This window comes from Bactrocera tryoni, chromosome 4, assembly GCF_016617805.1.
Source record: "Bactrocera tryoni isolate S06 chromosome 4, CSIRO_BtryS06_freeze2, whole genome shotgun sequence".
NCBI classification, from domain to species: Eukaryota; Metazoa; Arthropoda; class Insecta; order Diptera; family Tephritidae; genus Bactrocera; species Bactrocera tryoni.
Genome location: NC_052502.1, coordinates 70,454,461 through 70,478,844, shown reverse-complemented (window position 1 = coordinate 70,478,844; position 24,384 = coordinate 70,454,461). Strand labels below are relative to the sequence as shown.

The window sequence follows — 24,384 nt, the reverse complement described above, 5'->3', positions numbered from 1 at the left end:
GCGGCTTTTGTTCTTATTCTTTGCTGTCTCACTTTGTTTTTGTGATTTGCGGTTGGTGTTTTTTTAATTATAGATTTCAGTGGTTTTCACTTTTTCCTGTGCGATTTTCCTTTTCCATGCCTACGATCTATTCTCACATAGCTATTGGGGGCCTTGAATGTCTTAAATTCCAGTAGTCCATGGAAATAATTAAACTCATATGAATAGTATTTTAAATGCACTAAAATCTCCCAAAGAATATTTAGTTTCCATAAATTTCAATCCCCGTTTGCTGTTAATTCGTATGATCTGCGGCTTCGTGATATTCGAGCTTATAAAGCACGTGAATTTGCGAATTAATTCTTTCTGGTTCTAGTAAAAATTAATATTATCTCAAATGTAATCAAACATCGTCAGGGATTCACGTCCATATACTTCAGTTCAGTTTGAAGACATCCACAAGCATAATCCTCCTTGAAAATTGCAGTCCAAAGGCGCACCGTTGGCTCGGCCACAATCCGAATTCAGTAATCCGATTATCTTCTTCTATGTATGCATGTTATATAGACAGCTGTATTCGAAGGCCTGTGTTCAGAAGCAGCAACCTCTTACAAATAATAATATTTGTAGATAATTACACGACCTTAAGTCTATTCTCTACTTTCCTGCACCAGTAGCGATTTGATCTCATAGGCAGAGATTGCTTTAAGTGCCGCTTGACTGTCGCTAAGAATGGTTCGTTGCGATAGCTGCGTGAAATTTATCTCTACGCACCGACTTCCGCTTGAAAAATGGTCGAAAAACTTACCATAGGTATGGAGAGTTTGGTGTGTGGTCCTGCTACTGCTGCACCAATTCCCTCCGATGTTTTCGAGCCGTCGGTGCACCACTTGGTTGTACTATCTCCAAGCAGTAGCTCGAGAGTGGTATCATACCACTCAGCCTTGCAGCGAAAGCTGCAGTTTATTCTTTTGGTAATGCGGATTATGTCCAAAGTCTTGCAAAAAACTCAGCGGCTTGAGGAAATCGAAAGCAATATTAAATCAATATTGCCCTACTTGTACTTATGTATATTGTCAACCAAAAATGTGCTCAGTAATATACAAAAGGTCCAAATAAAATTACTCAATCCATATTTATGAAATGAATTCGCAAAAAAAGTTTTTTTTTACCACAAAACACTAATCCCCCAAAAACAAAGCTTGAGCGCCGGAAAATAATTAGCATTAGATGACTCCGAACAAAGGGAAAATTATTTTGAAAAGGGGCATTTTCGTTTTCTCATGATCGATGGCCCGTCTAAACTCTATATTTCGAGGTTCCCTACTTTTTTAAGAACATTCTTTGTCATTTATTTTTTGAAGTTTATCTCCATCAAATGGTTGCCGTGGCAACGCCTCATATGGTCCATTCGTTGGGTCCAGTTTTCGATTACGCGTTCGAGCATTACGCCTGGTAACTGACGAATGACTCGCGTGATGTTTTGCTCCAAGGCCTGAAACGAATCGGGATTGTCCACATAGCCATTAGGCTTTTCATGTCCCCACAGGAAAAAGTCTAACGGTGTAATATCACACGATCGACTGGCCCAAAACGTGAAATTATCTGCTCACAGAAGTGTTCTCTCAATAAATTCATTGATTAATGCGATGTGTGGAAATTAGCGCCGTCTTTTGGACACCAAATGTCGTTGAGATCACTAGCTCCAATTTTAGGCATCAAATAGTCGGTTATCATGGCTCGACAACGGTCACCATTGACGGTTACGTTCTCACCGGCATCATTCTTGAAAAAATACGGACCAATGATTCCACCGGTGTACAAAACATACCAAACCCTTGTTTTTCTGGTGGTAGCTCTTCAATCTCTTCAGGTTGCTCTTCGTCTCAAATGCGACAATTTTATTTGTTTACATACCCATTGCTTCAGAAATAGGCCTCATCGCTGAAAACTTGGCTCGAAAACGTCGGATCTTCTTGGAACTTTTCAAGAACCCATAGAGCGAGGCGATGTCGCCTGAGAAGATCGAGCTGCATTTTTGGTTCCTTTTCCAAAATAGTATTTGGAACTAGATTTCAAGTAGAGTTGTTATAACTGTCTTCCAATACTTATAGCAACACTTCAACTTACCAGAACGTCAAGGTTTAACCTTTTTCCATACTTACGACTTTACTAATACTTATTAAATTCAGGGACCTACCTCAACACAGCTGAGCATAAAACGGCTAATACAAATTGAAAATTATATTTCTTACCACGAAAGAGCAAAACTGCATCCCAGACATTTACTCACTGTTCAGAGTTCATTTAAACCGAAAGGGGAAAGTGAGTTGTGGTGAAATTTCTGAAACTGCAAATTCCTATACATAAAAATTTCAACATAAATTATTTCCCCTATCTAAAAAGGTTGATTCAACATTTCTCCTGTTACCTGTGGTGATAAATTTATATATTTTCTTGATTGTGGTGGGTTTCTCCAGATACCTATGGTGAAAATATATATGTTTTTTTTTGTTTGTGGTAGGTTCGGCACAATGTTAATTTCTCCTTCCTCAAAGCTTGCAATAAAACTCTCACGAAGGTACATTTTGTTCACCCCGTTAAACAATTCACCTCAAATTTGAAGCAAATGCATCGAGCACACTACTCTTTTTTGACATACCAGCAGCAATTCACCTCAACCGGAAGTTCATTGCGACCCGGCAAGCGCAAATCTCGCCACCGAGCACACAACTTCGTGCACAAGGTCAGTGCTGCTGCTCTCTAACTCACCATGCGTTCATTTTACCCGCGCAATGTGAGCACACGAAGAGCGACGAAGAGCACAACTAGCACGAGTGCGATTTTCACCAAACTAACGGTTAACATATGGGCACACAAACACACACAGACACACCTGCAATTGGCGTTGGGGTTGCGCGGCCGCCTGCCAAGCGCTGCCGACGAGCGTGTTAGTCGTGCGATGAACGTCAGTGACGGTTCACTTGCGGGCGGTGCAAAATTGACGTTGACGGGCGAATATAGTGCTGATTGCGCGCGTGTATTGACACATATAACAGTACTATTTTGTTTGTTTGTCAAACAAATTTGTTGTTTTGCTCATCTGCGGCCAGACAGACGGTGCGTTGGCAAGCAAAGTGATATTGTTTGGTAGTCGAAACAAGTTTATTCGTGCATTTTGTATAAAATAAATGTAATTCATTGAAAAATGAGTGGCGTGTAAGCACACAAAACTAGTGTTGTGCATAATTTAATGTTGAGCTGCGTTTAGTAGTGGCAAAATATCGATAAATTCGGCGGTGAAGCCACAAGACGGGGTGTGTATGTGGCGAAAGGTGTGTGAAAAACGCGAAAACTAGGAAAATAAGTGAAATTCGTGGCATAATTTTGGCAAGCAAATGTAAATAAAGCTAACCAACAATTTTAGCACTTCGAAAGCTGCGAATTTTATGCAATATAAAGTGCAACAACAACATTAAAAGGCATCAAATAAAATATTTAAAATTCAGTAAGAGAAGGAGCTTCAGCTTTAAACAGTGGTTAGTTCATTGTTTAAATATATATGATTTTTTTTTAAAGAAAAGAAGTCGTATATTTTATTTTTTCAATAAAACTTATAGACATTATATTTTTATATAAAAAAAAATATTGAATTTATGTAGAAAATTTTTGGATGAAAAACATAACAGTTTAGATAATGTATCGTCACCCATAAAGCAAAATAACGTAACAACACTTTTCATAAGGGGGTATTCTGGTCTAGAAGCATGCATTTCAGCTAATTTTTAAAGTGTCGTAAAAAAAAGGCAATTAATATTTTTAGTATCCATTTTTTATTAGTTATTTACTAATTTTAGAAGAGTACAGAAAAAATTAAAAACTAAAAAAAGTAAAAAATTTCCAAAATTATGAGCTGACGAAGTGGGGGGTCTCTAAAAATTTCCACGTGACCATACCCATGATTTCAACCCTCCTAGTTATCTGAAACCAAACAAAAAAAGATTATTAATCTAGAATAATGTCGCAATGGCCGGAACTACGGAAAAGTGGGAAAACATTTTTATCACAAAATGGCGACTGCCTGAAAAAAAAAGTTTTTTTTAGATCACTTTTTCTGACTATTCGAATTTTTTTAGAAATAATAAAAATAAAAATTTGGGAATGGGGCTAGTTCCAACCATAGACAAGCCTATAAAGAAGACTCTATAAAAATTTCAAGTAAATCGGTGCAGTAGAACCTGAGAAATCGTGGGTATCGTTCCGAAAAAGTCAGTTTTGAGAAAAACGCGTTTAAAGTTTCGCGTAAAGTCTTTTGTTCGATTAGTTGCGGTCGAACCAGTTTGGATGCCGGGTCAGAAAAATGCCTATATCTCCGAAAATAATTTGAATTTTGAAAAATCCTCTTGTACACATATTCTTGAATAGTTGAAAATATAAAAAAAATTCGATTTTTTTAAATTTCTAGACCCTTAAAATTTTGCTCAATTTTTTGTAATATTTTCGGTTTCTACAAAATGTCTGTGATAATCTGAAAGAGTTCATAAAATACATTTTCCTTCTGAATCAATTTAATCAAATATATTTTCTTGCTGTTTTATTAAATTTATGCTTGGAAAATATTCTCAATTTGCTTTCATAAACGATTTTGTAAAAAGCCATATAACATTATTTTATGTTAAATTAATCGGAAAAGAATGTAAGTATTTTGAAAAATAGTGTAGAAAGAGGATTATATACAATGATTTTTATACAACTTTTAGAACCAAATTTGTATCAAATTGCTTTATATAGTTAGAATTTAAAAAATATAATATAATTATGATACTAGAAAGTTTATAAAAAACTTCAAAACAATAAATTCGGTTCCACGAAAGTTATAATACGTTTACTATATACAAAAGATTTCTTTCAAGAAATTTTTTTTGTCAGTTTGTATGACACGATTTGTCAACACACCCAATAACCCATGCCAATTTGACGAAGCTACCTCTTGAAATGAAAAATTTTCCATACGGCACTGGATTCCGATCATTCAATTCACATGGCAGCTAAGTACTATATATGCCACAGTGTTCCGATATAAACAGTTTATTTGGAGAATGTACCGTGACCTTAGAAAATAATTCATGCAAAATATCATGCAGTTATCTTGTCAACTAAAAAAAATTTTATCGAAGGACTTGAGTTAGGCAGTTTGTATGTCAGCTGTATGCTAAAGTTGTCCTATATCAACAGTTCCGACAAATGAGCAATGTCTTGAAGTGAAGAGATGTGTGCAAAATTTCGGACCCATATCGTTTGAGTATACACATATAAATAAATATTTTATTGGGTTTACGACGTTTATGAGTAGCACAAGGTGTACGTGTTTGAAATGAGACTTTTTTTGTGAAAATGAAATACTAATTTTGAATGGAAAAGTCCAAAAGGAAAATTTTTCGAAGTATTCACACTTGCCTTGTACACATTTCTACTTTGTGAAAATGAAATACTAATTTTGAATGGAAAAGTCCAAAAAATATTATTCGAAGTTTTCATCCTTGCCTTGTACACATTTCTACTTTGTGAAAATGAAATACCAATTTTGAATGGAAAAGTCCAAAAAAAAATTGTTCGAAGTATTCACACTTGCCTTATACACATTTCGACTACCCCGCTGACAGTTTGTGGATACCCTGTCAATAGAAATGTTCGCCTTTTGAAGCAAACCAATCAGACACACAATTTTCGTCTTCGGCGCAGGAATCAAAGTGCTGCTCAGCCAAAGCGTGTTTCATCGTTGAAAACAAATGGTAAACTGAAGGGGCTAATATGGCGGGTGAAAATGGTTGGTGAGTTAGCAGCTTCCATCAAGTACTTCGATTGTATGCTCATCCGATTTTGCTTTGTGGGACAGAACTACTTTGCCGTGTTCTGGTCCATTCTGGTCGTTTTTCCATCAATATATGGTTCAAATTGATCATTTGTTGTTTGTAGCGATTAGTATTAACGGTTTCTGAAGCTCATTAAATGTCACATCTTTTTGATCCCACCAAACACAGACCATTGCCTACTTACCGAATCGATCAGTCGATGTTAATGATTGTCCCGGATTAACCTATGATTTTCTTCGTTTAGGGTTCTTAAAATAAATCCATTTTTCATCGCCAAATTGGATGCAAAACTGATTTTCTTTCGTGTCTTTGAAGCAAAATTATACAAGTGTTTTTTGGTTTTCCATTCGTCTTTCATTCAATTCATGTGTATGCGGTGTGGACAAACACACTTCTGGATCTTTCTTTTTTCTTTGCTTTCAGCAAATTATCACTTTTCACTTCTACAAAATTTGACACTGCCAACACAATGAAAAAATATGCTGTTGTTATTTCAATGACTGTAATGTTATTGAATATGTTTCACAGATGTGATGCCAACCAAACAAAAAAAAAATTATGGATCGTTCACTATAAATGTTTCCTACCAACACATTTGTATCTTCATTTAAAATTAAAATTTATTGCTAATAATCTAAAAGCATGAAAATGTATAAAATTTTTGGTTTACATAATTTTTAGTCAAACATATCTAATTCACAATTTATTTTTTAATATTTATGCAAAAAAAATTTTCATTACTTGCTAATTTTATTATCAACTTTATTTTGTTAGATTTATATGATCAATTTCATAGACTGCTTAATTAATAAAAATTAATGCATATGCTTTCTAGTAATATGATACTTTAATATTTCATAAAAAATTGCTAATATCGCAAATTAAATTTTACAACAAAGCTTTAATTTTTTCCACGCATTTTTTCTATTAAACCAAAAAACGTGCGAAATTAAATTAAATTTTTCGTAATTAGTTTGCCTGTTAAAATTAAGCGTATTAATCCTCACTGCCAACCAAAAGCCAACGTTTCACTCTCACGTACGCGTCTACAGCTACCCACACACACATATACATACGCACCCAAACACAGACATGCCTTCATTGGCAAATATTCCAGCTTTGTGGCCACAAACGTTCGAACAACAAAGCAAATTAATAACAAACACTATGACATGGCGTAGTTTGTTTATACAGCAACAACAACAAAAACAATAACAATCAAACATGAGCAAAGTGTGCGCTAAAAACAACAAAAACAATAGCAGCCAGGAACGTAGCAGAAACCCAAACAAATAATTAATTAGTCAATGTAACGGCAAGAAAATAGGAAAACGTGCTTAAAATAACAATTGGCAATAAAACGGAGTGAGAGTGAGCGAGGCGGAGAAAAGAGCGTATTAATATAAATTGAATATTTGAGAAGTTGTAAGGAATGGAGAAAGTTTATTGCAAAGGGAAAGCAAAGAAGAGTTGGGGAAGAATAAACAATTATTGAATATTTTATATTTAAACATAAATGGAAATTATAAAGGAAGATAGATGAATAGAAAAATTTAAATCAAAATAAAATAAGAAAAATATTTTTGAAAAAAGATTTAAATAATTAAAAGAATTAATTAAAATTACAAAAAAATAAACAAAAATTAAAATTTTAAATTAAAACAAATAAATCATTAAGAAATATTAATACAAAAATTTTGACTTAATAAACTTTAATAAAAAAATTCCCGAAACTTAAAAATATATAAAAATCCAAAAGAAAAGCAAAAAAAAATTAAATAAAAAACATTTTTTAAATTAAAAAAGAAAAAAAAATTTATAATTGAAATACATTTCTTTTTTTAATTTTAGAAAATTTTATATACATAATTCTTCTTCTTCTTTACCGACACCGCTTACGCGATTATAGCCGATTATATACATAATTAACCTTTATGGGTTAATTTACACTTATATAAAATTTCAAAAAATATTAAAAAATTTAAATAAACAAAACTCAAAAATCAGAAATATTAACAAAACAATAAATAAATGAAAAAATATTACATATATATAAAAACAAACAATCAAATACCAAAAAAAAACCAATATAAATATTTTTTGTATTAAAAAAATTATACTAAGAAAAATATTTATTGCGACTTAACAAAAACGAAAATTAAAAATTTTATAATATGTCAATATCAAGAATAAACGAATTATTAAAATAAAAATTGTACGCCAAAAAAATTTTTTTTACTTTCAATTGAGCAATTCACAACTTGTCGTAAAGCATCGTAAAATCGTAAAATTATAATAAAACAAATGTAAAAATGTATAATTTTACGATTTTACGATGCTTTACGACAGGTTATTACTTGAACAAATATGTAAATAAATAATTTAATTTAATTTTTTAATTTTATTTTTAGTTTTAAATATGTAAATAATATATTTAGTTTAAAAAAACAATTTAAATAAATAAAATTATCATTATTGAGGCAAAAAATATATAATATTTAAAAATTAAAACATAATTAAATAAAAATTGTGTTCCAAAAAAATTTATTTTTTTAACTTTATTATTTATTTAAATTAAAAAAATAAAACAAAACGTTCAAATTGATTTTCAATATATTAAAAAAATATTTAGAAGAGAAAGAAAGAAATCTTGATATGAAAAAATATAAAATATTTAAAAACCAAAAGTAAATGTTAGAAAATTATAAATAAATGTGCGATAAATTAGTAATAAATTGAAATTGAATTTAATAGATTTTAAATAAATTAAAAACTTATTTAAAATTTGAAAAAAAATAAAACATATCGAAATAGGAAAAAACCAAAACCATTAATAGGAAATTTTAAAAAGATCTTTACATTAAATTAAATAATAATTTTAGTTAAAGAAAAATTTAAAAAATTTAAATAAGAGCAAAAAATTTAGTGTCCAAAAGCATAACAAATATTAAAAAAATATGAATATTAATTTAATATTTACCCAAAAACCCAAAATACAATTTATTAGCTCATTAACTTAACTATTAAAAATAATAAAATAAAAAATAATAATTAGAGATGAAGAGAAATTTTAAACAAATTGTGACTTTTAAACAATAAAATTCCAAAAAACACTTAAATAAAAAACTATTTGCCAAATAAATATATAATAGCCACCAAATAGGCAACAGAAACTCATAAAATCCAAAGCTTACACTCCGCTAAATAAATACGGGCGATCTTTTACCATTTCACAGTTCAGCTCACTGGCTTATTATCCCTTAAAAGGTGCATTCACTCAAAAGTAAACGGTCCTTTATTTGCGGAAGTTACATGCCCGTTAGGTTCATAGCAAAGCGCTATTCATCTTTGACCTTTTCATTTTCGCTTCAAAGCGTAAAAGCTTAGCAAGGAATTAATTAAAAATAGAAAAATTAAGTGTCTGTTTTTAGATTTTTGGGTGTGGTCAAATATATCATTGCTTACAGAATAAATGCGGATATGCAAAGTGATATTTTATTAAAGATTTCATTAATAAAAAAGTAATTATTAGAGAAATTTTGTATAATTTTAATATTTATCTATAATTTTCATGGAATTGTGAATTGACTAGGCCTTAACCGTGGATTTTATTATATTTGCTAATACTAATAAAAGAAAACCCACTACCGTTCAAATGGTAGTAAGTGAGAAATACAACGCAAGGTCGTAGGGTTCATTCTAACCAATGGATCTCTCTTGGAAAGCTGTAAAGGTTGGTCGTTTCTGTTACTCAAAAAACTACTAAAAATTTATCACCAGTTCCTTATAGACCCTCGAAGCATTTTGACCTTACCACAATTTTTTTAAGTCCGTTTATGTCAATTTCTGTTACTTCACAAGGTCCACCTAGGGCTTGTCTACCAAAATATTTCAATCTCATTTGGGAAAAATCCTTCGATTTCCTCCATACATCTTTGACAAAGAGTGTACGGCAGAATATTTCGCCGTATCGCGTGTGAACCATGAATAACACCTCCAATTGCAGAAAGATTGAATTTTCTTATGGCATATAGTTCAAAGAACTTCTTCCATTTCATTCATTCTAGACGAGAAGAATGTTATAGTTGTAAAATTCCTGGTTGTTGACCAGCACTGTCCGAGCTCTCGGTAGGTTCATAGGTCCAGCGATAGATAACAAGAAAACAACGGAGTAGCCACTCGCTTCTAAACGGACACAGTTGTGATAAAGGTAGCTTTCCCAGCAAGCTCATCGTGTTTTCTTTAAACGAACACTCAAACAAGTCTATTACGGATGAAGCTTGATGCTATTGCTAAAGAGGTCATGAAATCCTTAACAAGTTTCGAGCGCGCAGTTGCACTTTGTAGCAATACATCAACTACAACCTTGATGACAGCTACCGCCGCTTAAAAGACGCTACAGTGATCTGGTAGTCTGTATTAAGAGTTGATGGAGAACTTCGGACAAGAACTCCTCATCTCACTCTCCCTCTTAAAATTCGATCAATGCGCGAAAAAGGTCACTACAAGTCTTCTACAAAGGTTTTGCCTCGCCCTATAATACCTCCCAGGTATTTGAGTAGAGCAGAGATCACCGGGAGAAGAATAAGCGTTGCCGTTATATAGATTGTCGGGAATGCTAACGAAGTAGTGCAGAACTTCAGTGTGTTCATGCTCGGGACCTCTCATATAACCAACAAACGCTCCTCTAAGTCTCATAAGAGCCTTTGCCGCAGTTACAATACCAAAACGGCCTGAAAGTTTTTAATACTGTCAAAAGCAGCTTCGAAATCAACAAATAGATGGTGTATGTCGATCATTTTTTCACGGCTCTTTTCCAATAATTGGCATATGGTGAATATCTGGTAAGTCAGATTTTTCAGGCGTAAAGCCACACTGATAAAGTCCAAGTTTGTTGACGGTCTTTCATTCATTACACTCGATAAAACCTAATATGCGATGTTCATGAAGCTTATCCCACGATAGCTGGCACAGATTGTGAGGTCTCTCTTTTTATGGATTTGGCAAAGCACACTTAAATTGTCGGCAGCGTATTTGAATAGATCGGCCGATCGATTTGTTGTTCTTCAGATGGGTAATTGCTTTTCGAACCTCTTCAATGATCGGTGGTCCATCATCATCCATTAAGGGATCGGGTTCATCGTTTAAATGTGTTATGAGAAGTGTTTCCTCCATAATTTCAGTATGCTCTGGGTATCAGTCACTAAAGCACCCCGGGGGGTTCCACAAGAGTATGCTCCGGTCTTGAAACCTTCTGTTAGTCGCCGCATCTTTTCATAGAAATTTCGACCATTACCTCTCTCGGCCAGCAATCAACATAAGATATCAAGTCTTTCTTAAGGTTCGACGTCTTGACTGTTGAATAATTGATCTCGATTTAAACTGTATCACCAACTGGCATTATTGAGGACGAGAAGTGCATAACTTGTTTATTTTTTGCAATGTTGTTTACTTTATTTTTTATCTATATATGAGATGAGTCTTGTTTATAAAGAAGCAATGCCAAAGTAAAATTTCAGAAGCAAGCTTCCTTTATAGATTGATGTCCCAACTCTTTTTATTTACATATACAAACTCAAAGTGGCATCTTTCCACAAAAATCATATGAAAGAAATTGTTTTGTTAAATTTAATAATTTTTCCAGCAACCACACACATACACACATAAACAAACGTCTAACCTCTTGACCCTCTTTCATATTTTTACAGCTACCGGAATGCGCGAGAGACTCTCTGGGGCAACTAGTTAAATGTGGTAGATCGCAGAAACAACCAAGAAAAACAAAATTAAAATGTTTATCAAAGTATCAGTGCACAAAAAGTGAGGTTAAGGCCATAACGGCAATTTACAAACAGCTGTGCGCCCTAAATGAAGTTGACAAAGTTGTTATTGGCCGACCAGTGTTTGCTTGACTAAATGGTATCAAAGCAGCTCTAACCCAAATATAAATAAGGCACAGATTTTAGATAAAAAAATCTGAAAAATAAATATCTTTGAGCGCAGTACGCGGTTGTGGGCGCTCATCATGAATAAAATTTCAAGTGCAAAGAAAAACAAACAAAATTTGTTATAATCCACGAAAAGAAAACTAAAATTTGGTTGCGACCTTTTCTGCTGCCCGCCACACCTACCTTAGTGGCATGGCGACGCCCACAAAGTACTAAAACCACTCTAACGGTAACTATAAATATGTATATACGCAACAACAACGACTTCTAAAAAAACAACTAGTGACAAAGTGCGTGGCAAAGAAGTCGAAAAAAGTGTGAAAAAAAGTTCGAAAAAAGTGCGAAAAAGAAAAATTGCCGAAAAAACCGAGTGGCCGTCGAGAAAAGTGAAGAAAATACCGACGAAAGTGCAAAAGGAAGCGGATGACAGCAATTGCGATAAAGTGACAATGAAAATTTTTTTCTCGCCGTAATGGCTATGAAAGCGCACAATTTCACATTACAACAACGAAAACAACAATAGCCGGGCCAGCAGACACAACGGACACGCCTCGAAGCTGCAAGTGCCGACCACTGCCGCGCGCCGCTGTCTAAAATGGATGATTTATAAGGTACATTAACTTGCATATTTTTAGGCGTTAAGGCAAAAGTCACAGACTGACATGGCAACAGCCATGACCATTACCGTTATGACCGAAATGACCACGTATACGCGCCGTAGGCGTTCGTGTCGTGCACACAACATGCTTAACACACACATACATATATATACAGATATCGGTACATTCATACACACTACTGCCAACTAAAATCCGCCCTGCGCGTAACATTATGTCGAAATTCATTTGGTTCAGTTGCTTTGTCTGTTAGCATTGATGGCAACCGGCGTTACAACGCATAAACACCAAGGTCACGCACATCTTTTAGCCCTTAATGTTTAGCATTATTTACAAATGACGGCATGACATGACAGCTGACAGGGCATGCATTGACTGTGGCATGTGGCAAAAGTGAATGGCGTACAATTCTACAAATGAAGAAAAAAAATAGATACTCGTAAACGCAACTACTTAGCGCCTATCCACGGGCAGCACAGTCCAAGCTAATGGCTTAACTAGTATTGTATATGAGAGGGCTTACTTTTTGACTGAAGGTCTCTTTTTTGGCGAAAGAGAAATGAAAATTAGCGCTAGTTATTACTACTCATTTACTGTAGCATTGTGTGGGACTTGAGATCTCCTTGCGTGCCTCCATTATGGCGGTTGACATCCAAGAAGATGTTAGAACTATGAGTTGGTCCATTATCTCGAATAGGAAGTCCGATATGACAACCTTTTCTCTGATCTATAAGTTTCAGTAACTTTAAAAAATATTTCCCTCTAGACCTTAAAATAGAAATTAGGGATGATTAACTTTTTTCAAGCTTACTTACTTGTTTTGCTAACCTGTTCTTTGCTTTGTTGACAAATCCTCATCAATTTCGAAATTTGTCTGTTCTGAAAGTCCTAAGGTCATAGTTTCTCCTCTAAAAAGTCCTCATCACTTTCGAAATTTGTCAGTTCCGAAAGACTCATACTCTTTCTTTGTTGAAAAAGTCCTCATCACTTCCAAAATTTGTCTCTTCTTAAAGTCCTAAGATCATAGTGTCTCGTTTAAAAATGTATGTCATATTGTTTTGGATTCGTTTTTGACCCAATCAATCGATCGCCGAAGATTGCAACATCTCATAATTGCCTTTATCCTTATGAATTTCGAGGCTTTCGAATATGTTCCAATTTCGGCTTACATAGTTATCTCCATAAGGTCGAAAGAGGCTCACATTTCCTTGCATTTCTACAAAACCGCCTCATCACGAGTTCAATATAGCACCTCGCATTACCTAGAGCAATGTAATCCATAGATCCATAACCCTATCTCGCCTGCTTCACTTCTACAGTGGTACCATTAACTCACAAAAAGTTGCTTCTACCAAAATTTTTTCTTGAAGTCAATACCTAGACAGTACCGGTTCTGAACTTAGTCCTTGCACAAATTTCTGCATGGTGTGACTCGAAGAACTCAATTCCTTTTTATAATATTAGTTTTTAAGTAACCCGGAGAGGTTAGCCATTATTTTCATGCTCAAAGACTTTGATGAAACTAGAATAAATGAAATTTGAAACTGTCAACTGCCCAAAAGACTCAAGTTCGAATTTATGAAACCAAACCTAACTTTCTGAAGTCCCTAAAGCTTTCTGTATCGCTGATACTTATAATTATTAGTTTCGACTCCTAAAAAGAGGTTAGTTAGAGTTTGTTTACAGGCTCAACGACTTTGTTGAAGCTCAGCTGACGACATGTGGAACTTTGGACAGTACAAAAGAACTGAAGTTCCAGTTTATGAGACCATTTTAGACTTTCTAAAGTAATCTATATCTAAGTATCTAAAAAACAGATGGCTTGTATCGTATATCGGAGGGGATCGTATAAGTCCAGATGATATAATTAGCTTTTTTTTAATTTCCTGTGTTTCATTGAATCGTCTTTAAAGATCTAAGTGACATATGTGGGATAGGTGATATTTATCTGAGGTCCTCTTTTGTATGAGAAAATCACTCGTCCTGAAAACAGCTACAATGTCTGAGAAAAGCTACATCGTCTGAGAAAAGCTAAAGAAATAAATATCACATTCAGCTATTCCACTTCTAATTACCTGTTTAGCCATATCCCAAGCTTTCTCGGCATAGATTTGTTTGCTGAATTCATTGCCATTTTACTAAATAGCCTTCTTAAGCAATTTTTATAATTTTTTTTTTAATATTGTGGTTATGTCAAAGAAACGTTTGAGTTCTTTGATTTTTTCACTCATCTTATTTTTTGTACGTTCGCACTTCTCACACAGCTTATGCAATTCCAGGAAAATATAAATACTGTAATATTACATTTCAAAGCTTTTGTGTTACGATTAATGACCTTCCACGAAACAATTTACTAAATCCTGGTTCTAAAAAAATTATATTTAAATACATTTATGTACTATTTTAGTGTTATTATATATTATGTACTAGCATTAAATGCATAAAAAACACTTCAAAACTACTTTGCCCCGAAAGGCCAACAACATTAAACCCCCCAAAATATAGTTGCTTATAAGAAAAAGCTTTAAAAAGTATTACTAAGAAATGAATAGCATTTAAATCTGAATCAAGTAGTGTATATTACATTCTTCACACACATTTACGCAGACAAACATTCGCACAAGAAAATGTGTGCTCGAGAATTTTTTGAATTAATGTGTGGAAATTACTAGGGCGTACACAAAAACAAGCCGAGAAATGGTGCTGACATAAATACTTATTCAGAGAGAGCTAGAGTGGGAGAGAAAAAAACTTGTGAAAGAAATTGCGTGAGTGCGTTTGTTTGGAAGATAACTACATGTTTTTCATGGGCTTTAATTTCTATAGCAACATGCGCAACGGTTAAGGACAATATAAAGAATAAAATAAATAAATATAAATATATTAAATTGTGAATATTTCGCTAAATGGCAACCTTAGTGCGGCTTACAATATAGAATTTAGAAAAATTAACACTTTAATTATAGCATTTTGTATGTTTTCTACGAAAAATTATGTAAAAGAAAATGTATTTTGAAAGTAGTGTTAATGTTTTCAGAGAGGTGGCAGCACTATAAAATCTAAGTTGAAACTTTTTGATATACGCATTAGTTTAGGTTAGTCTGGTAGGCTAATGAGCCACGCATAGGCCACTTTTGGTCCTTTTCTATACAAAATGGAGTTCAGTTGCGAGATCCATGAGGAGTACAGTTAGTCATCCCTAGAAGCCTGCGATTGACGCAAATTTTAACAGATTCTGTGGTCTTACTATTGATACCTCCACCATTATTGGTGGATTCTTGCCAATACGGGACAAGTGCGCAAGAGATGGTCCCTTGTTTAACTGGTTCTTTTCTCTAAACATTTCCTCCAGGCTTCTGGATCTGTCAGCCCATTAGATCATTTTCCTACAGTCTCTTCTATCGAGTGCCAACAGGAATTTTGTGTACTTTCGACCTATCTTTTTGCACATGACTTTTGTAGATTTGCATCCAGGTAGCTCTTTTCATCTAGTTATGGTTATCTCTACCATGGTTTCCAAATGTTGATCACGTTTTAAGGTGTTAGCCGTACACCATTATTGGTAATCTCGACCACTATTTCATTACCCTTGCTGCCTTTGTGACCTGGCACCAAGAAGAAGTGAAGTTGCTTGCTTCTGGCAACACTTTCCACTGCTGCGCTGCTTCCCAAGGCACTTCTGGACGATATGCAATACAAGGTTACTGCCATGATTGCTGCTTGGCTGTCTACGTAGATGTTGGCTCTGGAATCGCCAGCAGATTCATTGCAGGCTGACGAGAAAAGTTGTAATCCGTCCGTCCGTCTGTACGTGCAAGCTGTAGCTTGAGCAAAAACTGATATCTTGATGAAACTTGGTATGTGAGTTCCTTAGTGTAAAAAAATTACGAGCCATTAACCGCTCGCTAAGATATAAAACTGTAATTTCGCTCAGGAGCAGTAGCAAGGGTACCTGTGGCCAAAAAGTTTGGAAAAAGTGGGCTTGGCCCCGCCCTCCAATAAGCTTAATCTACATATCTCCTTGACTAATAAAGCTACATAGAATAAGCAATTCACCCAGCAAAAAATATTATATGAAATCCTACTGACAGTGTGAAAATGAATGAAATCGGAAGATGACCCCGCTCACTCCCCTTATAACGGTACTGTTAAAACCCACTAAGTGGCAATTTTTTATTTTTTTGATAATAAAACAAAGTTAAGCAGAGCAAAAAAATTTTTTTCATCTAAGATTTTAAATATTTTACCGTTTAATTGTTCATTTAAGGTGGCAACTACTTAAAGTTTTTTTATAATTTTTCTCAGAATGGAACTTGAGAGTTTAATTTTTTATTATGTCCCAAATATTTATATTATTTAGTTTTTTCGAATCAGGTGGCAACTTTTCTCTGTAAAGTTTTTCGATTTTTTCTGCAAATAAAATTAAGTATAATACTGCATTTGTAGTGTTTACATGTTAACATTTTTTAGTGAGTCTTGAATTTTTTAAAAAATCTAAGCTACCTAAATCTTGCATTTTTCGAAATAAGTGGCAACATCTAAATTTTTCTAAAAATAAAACAACTTTTTTCTGATATTAAAAAAAGTTAAGCAGAGTCAAAAGTTTTTTTTTGTAGGTCTTAAGTATTGTACCGCTTAATTTTTCGATTAAGGTGGCAACTTCTTAAAGTTTTTTTTTATAATTTTGCTGAAAATTAAATCTAAATTTTGAATTTTTTTATTTTTTTATCCCAAATATTTATACGGTTTGTTTTTTCGAATTAGGTGGCAACCTTTTCCTGTATATTTTATTTAATATAGTATATTTTTTTATAATTTTTCTGAAACAAAAATTAACCTTAATCTCTGGTTAAATTTTAAGAGTTAGGTGGCAACTTTTTTAGTTTTTTTTCACCATTAAAGAATTCTCTTTCTATATACATACATATGTATATGATATTTTTATATTTTTTTCAACGGCATGTGCTTCCATTCAGCTTCCTCTCATCTCTTTATTCAACTTTACTGCTGCAATTTTCGCTTTTATTTCGCTGCCATTTTCATTTGGACGCGTGAATTGTAATTTCACTTTAATCCTTAGAAATGGCACACGTAAATACATACATACTTGTATATATTTTAAAGGAATGTAGCCGTCGGCTTACATATGTGTTACGTCATCAACGTGAAATAAGTCATAAAAACCACTCGCGGCAAGGCTACAAACACGAGCGCTCAACAGAAAAAAGTTTTTATCCCCACGCTTATCCTTTAATACATAATAAAGTTTACGTGCGCAGCAGCAGGGCAGCAGGGGTAGCGGCAAGAAGTTGTAAGCTGTAAAACAGTTTACTTTATTTAAGTTTATTTCTTGTTTGAAAACTCGACGTGAATATTAAAGCCTACTGACTTATATGCTGTAGCATTAGGGTGTGTTTTTTGTGTATATAGGTGAGTGTGTTAACAGTTATGCACATATATACATATATAATTGTGTTGTGGTGTGTGTAAAGCAAATTCTTTTTGATTTATGTGCCGCTCTCACTTGTCTACATGACAGTATGTGAAGCTCGCCTCTTCCTTACACACACAGTCGCACAGAGACTGGCATGCATGCCTACAATTGCATATTACTTACCTAACTAAGCTACAATCCTTTGCTTGCATGCCTGGTACTGCGTATTGCTCTATGTTCAAACCACTCACACACTTATAACACACTCACCTATAACTATAGGCACTTGCTCTTTACCTAAGCTCTTCCTTCCTCCACCACTCTCGGTCTTTTCTGCTCTCGCTCTCCTTACTACGCCTTCAACTGCTTGCTGCTGCTGCCGCATCTCTATTATAGATTCTTGACTTGTTCGTAACTAAAATTTGAATTTACGAGCCCCACTTGTCCGCTTGATGGAATTTTGAATGTCTACAATCAACTCAGAGTTGCATGCGGAGTTCGAAGGTCGAGTCAAGCGCTTGCGAAAAAGTAGTAAAGCACACAGTTTGCAATGTAGAATACTAGCAGCGCTTACGGTGAATATAAAAATGTACCGTAAATGTAATTTTATATGCTTGTATGTGTGAGTGCACTTATTTACTTGTGTGTGCGCGTATAACGGAAATTAAAATCGGATTTATGCCTGAGTATCAGTTTGTGAAACTTAGCAAGCGTTTAAGGCACACTCTATATACTATGTATGTTTATATATATGTATGTATATATATAATATAAGCTTTATTTTTATATATTTATTTTCTATATATATTTACTCATAAATATTTGCTTCAACTACTCTCTTGACCCTTTTACTTGGCAACTCAATGTCCATATATACACATAATCTTCTGCTGCGTCCAAGTTGTAATGCCAGCAACTTAGTGTACAAGCCATAAGCAGCTTGCAACTTGCAAACACTATTTACAAATAACCGAAAGCTACCAGATGCAACTCTGCGCATTTGTGATTGATATTTCAAGTAAAATTTATATATTTCTTTGACTGTTCGCTGCGTTTTCTTAGTTTTCGAAAGCGAGAAATAAAGTTTTTCATCAAATTTGTGAAAGAAAATTTAACATTTTGTAATCAGAGCTTTTAAGTATGCTCACTGAAAGCTCAAAACTAAGTGAGAGCTTAACTTTGTCTCAAAAATATATTAAAATGTTCAAATTATAAATAAAGATATATAAAGATTGAATAGTACGCTTCTCATCTCACTACATGACTTTTAAGTTTGATTTCGTTCAATTTAAAACGCATTTTAAATTCTCAATAGGCTTATAAAAAAGTGTATATGTAGTTTTAAGAGTTTTAATAATATGTAAAATAAAACAAAAGTTTTTAGTGTTTCACATATCAGAAGAAGTGTCTGGAAGTCCCAAAATATTTGCAAACATAATCACAGCACTCTTTTCCCCCGCTTTCTTTATAAAAGGTGATCATTTCAAGGTTCCCTACTTTTTTAAAGACAAAAACTCAGAAACTTCATATTTAATTATTCGAAAGAACAGTCTTTGGCATTTATCTTTTGAAAATTATCTCTTTCAAATGTTCGCCGCGGCTACGTCTGAGATGGTCCCTCCGCTGAGTCCAATTTTCGATTACTCGTTCGATAATTTCGACTGGTAATTAGCCAATTGCATGCGTGTTGTTTTCCTCCAAGGTCTGATTCGAAGCGGGATTGTCCGCATAGACTTTAAGCTTTACCTATTCCCAGTGGAGCAAGTCTAACGGTGTGATATCACACGATCATGGTGGCCAATATACCGACTCAAAACGTGAAATTATTGGGCATTGAAGTGTTTTCTCAATAAATCCATTGATTGATGCGATGTGTAAGAAGTGGCGCCATCTTGTTGAAACCAAATGCCGACGAGATCACCAGCTTCAATTTTAGGCATCAAATAGCCGGTTATCATGGCACGATAAAGGTCGCCATTGGCCTTATGGACCAATGATTCCACCAGACTACAAACCATACTAAACCGTTGTTTTTCAGAATGAAGTGGTCTTAAATCACTTCAGGTTGATCTCCGCAACAAATGTGGCAATCTTACTTGTTTACATACCCATTGACCAGAACCAAATTCGGTTTGAACACATCGGATCTTCATGGAACTTCTCAAGAGCCCACAGAGCGAAGCGGCTTCAGTTCTTGCACAAACTGTATTTTATACGCTTTGAATTTAAGATCTTGACGTAAAATGAGCCAAGCCATTCCATAAGTCAGACCGAGTCATGTACACTCTCTCATGCGTTTATGTAGATGTTAGACTGAGGCCTTGAAGTTTTGACAAATGCTGGATCCTGCACATTTTAAGGCTGCATTTTCTTCATTGCACAATCCAAATGTGATAGAATATTATCTGATCAGAGTATGCTTAAAGTATTACAGCAGAGACATCTATTGATATTAAGCTTCCAATCGCCACAGCGATATTACTCAGCCATCGGAACTCCTATTAGAAATATCCACTAAAGGGTTACAGTTCAGTACCAACTTATGCTCAAGCCTTAGAGTATCTGTATTCTGGATGCTAAGAAACCTTAGAACGAGCAGATCATTTGAGCTCCAAACGCTAGGCCAGTTTAGTCCCACCAAAATTTAGGTCAGTTTAGTTGTCGCTAGAAGCCGTTTTTGGTAACCTGGCTTGTTATGGTTTCCCACAATGGTACACACTTAGCAGGCCATCTCGAGTTTAGGTTAATTCCCTCGGAACTCTCGATATTAGTTATTAATCACTTCATCCTCAAACCACTTCGAACTCCGGATTGTAATAATATTTTCGTTGGTATTCTTGTCGTGTTATAAGGAATCGGTTTACTGTGTTATTCTCATAGCCTTCTACCTGGGATCTCGGTTCGCATAATAAATTTCCTCGTAAGTTCAACCTCAAACTAAAGCTAGCTCTTACTCATATTTCTCCTTCATTTTTGCTTACTCCAGATCTCATTTAGGCGGCTAAGTTAGAAATGAACCTTTCACTGAAGTCGAACTGCGTTCATGTAATCGACCCCCATCGACAATTTTTAAATTGTAATATAAGGATATGCTTGAAAAGATGTGGAAGTGCTAGTGCCTGAACCAACACCACCTCACTTCAGGATTTCGTTCAGATTCTAGAGTTGCTTTTTATTGCAAGGCGTGCCTGATTTATGTTTTGCGAAACTCCTTATATTTGAAGACCTTTATTGTGTATTCATACTGTTAACAATTAGAATAATTATGAGTCATAAATCTTAGACACACTCAACAACTTCCATTGCAGACAGCACTTCACCTGGCCTCACCCACACAATTTCCACTCAACCTCCCTTCACACTGCGCGCAACTCTCAAGCAGTCATTATTTCATTAATTCCTTGTACGCAGACTAAATTATGTGCGAAAACCCTTAACAATATTTAAATTGCGCCAAAACTTTTCGAAACGGACGTATTTATATGCAAATACAAAAGCAGAAGAACGCACATCTGCTTACTCGCTTAACATTTATAAGTGACAAGCAGAGCAATATTGTCGCCAGTGACACAGCAGCGCCGCCTACACTACCACTGCTGGCTTATGGCCTGCGTCAACTGCGAAGGCTTTTAAAATTTATGAACTCTTAAGCTGCTTGAAAATTTATGTGATCGCTAACAGATAACAAGCGCGTATGCATATGAAGAAAAGAAGCGCTTGAAAAGAAGCAGCAAGCAGTGGCAGACTTCAAAGACAAAACGACCGAATAGGGGTTAAAAGCACCTTGGCATAGAAAGTAGTCCGACATACGTGCGGCCATACAAGCTGTGAGTGTCGGACGGTAAATTTGCATTAGTGCGCGCTTGAAGACACACGCACCCACACATACTTAATAAATCCAAGCTGCGTTGCAGCAATAGAAAAAATATAGCCTGCTTGCAGGCGCTGTGAATAAAAAGTCAAAGCTTGACATTGGCATCAACTTGCCGCTCACTCACCTAGACACCTGTCATGAGACCCGGCACGTTTAGATGCTTTCCTTCCGCTTAATAGAAGAAGAATAGCTCGACAACAGCTACAAACAAAACTTGCCACAATGGCAGCAACAAAGGCGGTTTGTGCAACAAGCAGCCGCTGAGTGACAGCGATATGCGGAATTTTATTATATATTTTCCTTTTTGCTTTGTGTGTTTTCTTTTACTTCCTCTTGCCGGCAACATATCGCTTTGCTCACCCATCAGGTGACTGTAAAGTTAGTGAGCGCTCACTTATGATTCACATGTGGCTAGGCGGACGGGTAGAGCTCATTGTAGGTAGATATACTCGTATATTAGCTGGAAATTACTACAGTTTTCAAACACGCATGCTGCTAGGTGGGCTTGTTGGAATTCTCGCGAACAGGCTTTGATTTGCTTTAAATAGCTCTAAGGAATTTAAAGTTTAATAAGTTTATTGATTGAGTCTACAAAGATAGAGAGAGGGTGGGAGTGAAAGAGGAGAGTTCGGGCTTCGTATTACAAATCTTCGCTCTAGTAGCGGCCTCAAGACTGGCAATAACGAAGCTCTTTGACTAACTCTAACCTTGATATTTGAAGATCTGTACCACATTGGATTTTTTAGGGCTTTCTCTGACAAGATAACTTGACTTTGGTGTTCTCTGAAGCTTTTCATATATTTACATATGTTCTGTGTTAATCTGCTGTATATACTGTCATACTGCTTCCGATGCGTTGGTTCTGACGACCACTCAAATGGTGATCTTGAGCTCGGACCACTGCTCTGCGCATATAGAAAGTTTTGCTACAAGAAGTTTCCAGTTCCCTTTCAAGAAGGTTACATTACAACCGGTCTTTGGATATGGTTGCTAGTTGCGGAAGCCTTCGAACCTATAAAAACGGAGTGTTTCTTTGGAGAACTCTTACTGAATGTAAAAGAAACTCGAATTCCAGTTATGATCCAACTTGCATAGAACAAGACCGACAAACTCTTAGAGCGCCGCCCGTTGGGTTAAGAAATACGTAACCGCTCTTTTGTTAAAAAGTGATCCGTGACCATGTGACCGTGTATTGCTTTGACCTAATAGATATTAGGATACCTTGCTTGTTCTGAAAACTTTTGTATGACCCAGAAAGATTTATCTCTTGTAGATTCTCGAAAACTCATGTTTTGTCAAAAAGTAAGGCAGTGGTTTAATGTAAATCGTAACACCACAGCGATGTTTTTTGACCTATAAGGCATTAGAACAAATTGCTTTTTCAGGAATTTGCATTTGTTAATTCCAAATGACGACCCAGGAGTAAAAGTTTCCTACGACACACAGAAATTATGCTCTTTTGGACCTTCAAAAACCAAGCGAACTATCCAGAGAACTCGGGTACTGGAAAGTGAAAAGTCAAGCTAATCTTTTATGAACTCTTATGTTTGCTTTTCGATCCAGAGAAGTTACCCTCTTTCGGATCTTCAAAAATCAAGCGAACTATCCAGAGAACTCGAATTCTGGAAAGCTTTCATCAGTACAACTTGTCACAGCCTACTTGAAGCTGATCTTTTAAGAACATCAGTGGTCGTTCTGCCAACGCAACCTATAACCCCCGACACTAAGGTTCGTCGTCTCTAGATACTTAGATATTTATTCTGCAACCTCATCGACAAATGAAGTCGGTGTGTTAAGCCGAGCCATAGTTAATCGCTATAATCTCAAGTTTTCATCTGGCAGAAATTTTCATAATTCATTCTTTCTTAAAGAACCTTTAAACAACTTCTTTAATCTCTTGGCCCAAGTACACAAAATTCCATATACAAGTCCGAATTCCTGTTTCTTACTGGGTACACTGATGGTTTTTAAAAGTGGCTCGGCATGCTTTTGATCCTACCAACCTTTGAGGTAAGCACTGGTACCCAAGCGTCAGCCACTCGATGTCCACCACACAAGCCAACAGTTTTACTTTACCTGCACTTGAATCGCGCTCACATGGCAATCATACACATAAGCGCTCTTGTACATTCATATTCACAGCAGGCGCGACACATCAATCAGCGCACGCTTCGTTGACTGGCTTAAGAAGCAACCATAGCGGTTGCCGTTACAAAGCCTTAGAATTGAAAACGGAAAGAAATGAAAGGAAAAGTGAAAAAAATTATAAAAGTGTAAGAATATGAACCCACTTGTGCAGCTTGAGTGCTTGAGGAAGCGCGACGGTGTGCGGGTTTGCAAAAAAAAAAATACAGATTGTGAAAAGAAAGCAAAATCGGCACGGCACGTTATGTTTAGGGGGGACTCACTCAACTGCTTAATGTAAACGCTCTAAATCAGCAGGTTGCAGCGGCGCAGCACAGCTTGCTTGCTTTGCCTTTGAATATGCTTTGTTCAGCCGTGGCAAATCTTTGCATTAACGTGTTAAATTGTGTCATTAATTTACTTGTGTGCATACTTTTAGGCGCATAAAACGTGTACCTTATGGCTAAAAGGTTAAATGGCGTGTATATGTCACGCTCAGAGGGGACGATGAAGTGAGGAAAGCAAACGAAACAGC

The 24,384-nt window shown here is 35.3% G+C and overlaps 1 protein-coding gene across 1 annotated transcript in view; it reads left to right on the top strand.

The window, feature by feature from the left end:
* Positions 1 to 2,961: 2,961 nt before the first annotated feature.
* The window catches only part of LOC120774933, a 215,960-nt gene continuing 194,537 nt past the window's right edge, over positions 2,962 to 24,384 (top strand). The window contains exons 1-2 of the mRNA XM_040104811.1: positions 2,962 to 3,518; positions 11,561 to 12,411. The gene's annotated coding sequence lies outside the window, so the exon portion shown is untranslated. The remainder of the gene's footprint in view (positions 3,519 to 11,560; positions 12,412 to 24,384) is intronic.